This window comes from Chrysochloris asiatica, unplaced genomic scaffold (assembly GCF_000296735.1).
Source record: "Chrysochloris asiatica unplaced genomic scaffold, ChrAsi1.0 scaffold00512, whole genome shotgun sequence".
Classification (NCBI taxonomy): Eukaryota; Metazoa; Chordata; class Mammalia; order Afrosoricida; family Chrysochloridae; genus Chrysochloris; species Chrysochloris asiatica.
This window is the reverse complement of record NW_006409030.1, coordinates 259,307-259,817: the sequence shown is the minus strand read 5'-3', so window position 1 is coordinate 259,817 and position 511 is coordinate 259,307.

Sequence of the window (511 nt, the reverse complement as noted above, 5' to 3'; positions counted from 1 at the left end):
AGATTCAAGGCTTTTTTGAGAAATGGTTGATTCTAAGGCTGAAGCAGGAAATATGAAATGAACCAGACAGTAATGTAGTTATTATTTTTTTGATCAGTGATAGTATATCAAAGGGATATAGGATCTAACTTAAAGGTCTTCCCATGGCCAGTACTGGAGCATTTTGAACATCAAAATAAATAAAGTAGCATTATATTATACCTTGGTGCATATAGTAAGTATCCATGTATTCATATCAATCTAAATAAACAAATAAATGGGGAAGAAAGGTCAGATCTCCGTTGAAGAAGAAGCATTGGACTGTTAACCACAAAGTTGGTGGTTCAAACCCACCAGCTTCTCCTTGGAAGCCATCTACAGGTTTGTTATGAGTTGGAACTGACTTTATGGCATTTAACAACAACAACACTTCCTCCTCATAGTAATGGAGCATAACACACATGCTTTAATGATAAGATATACTAAGTTACTTCTTTTATAAAAAAGTGTAGCATGGAAAGAGAAAAAAAAA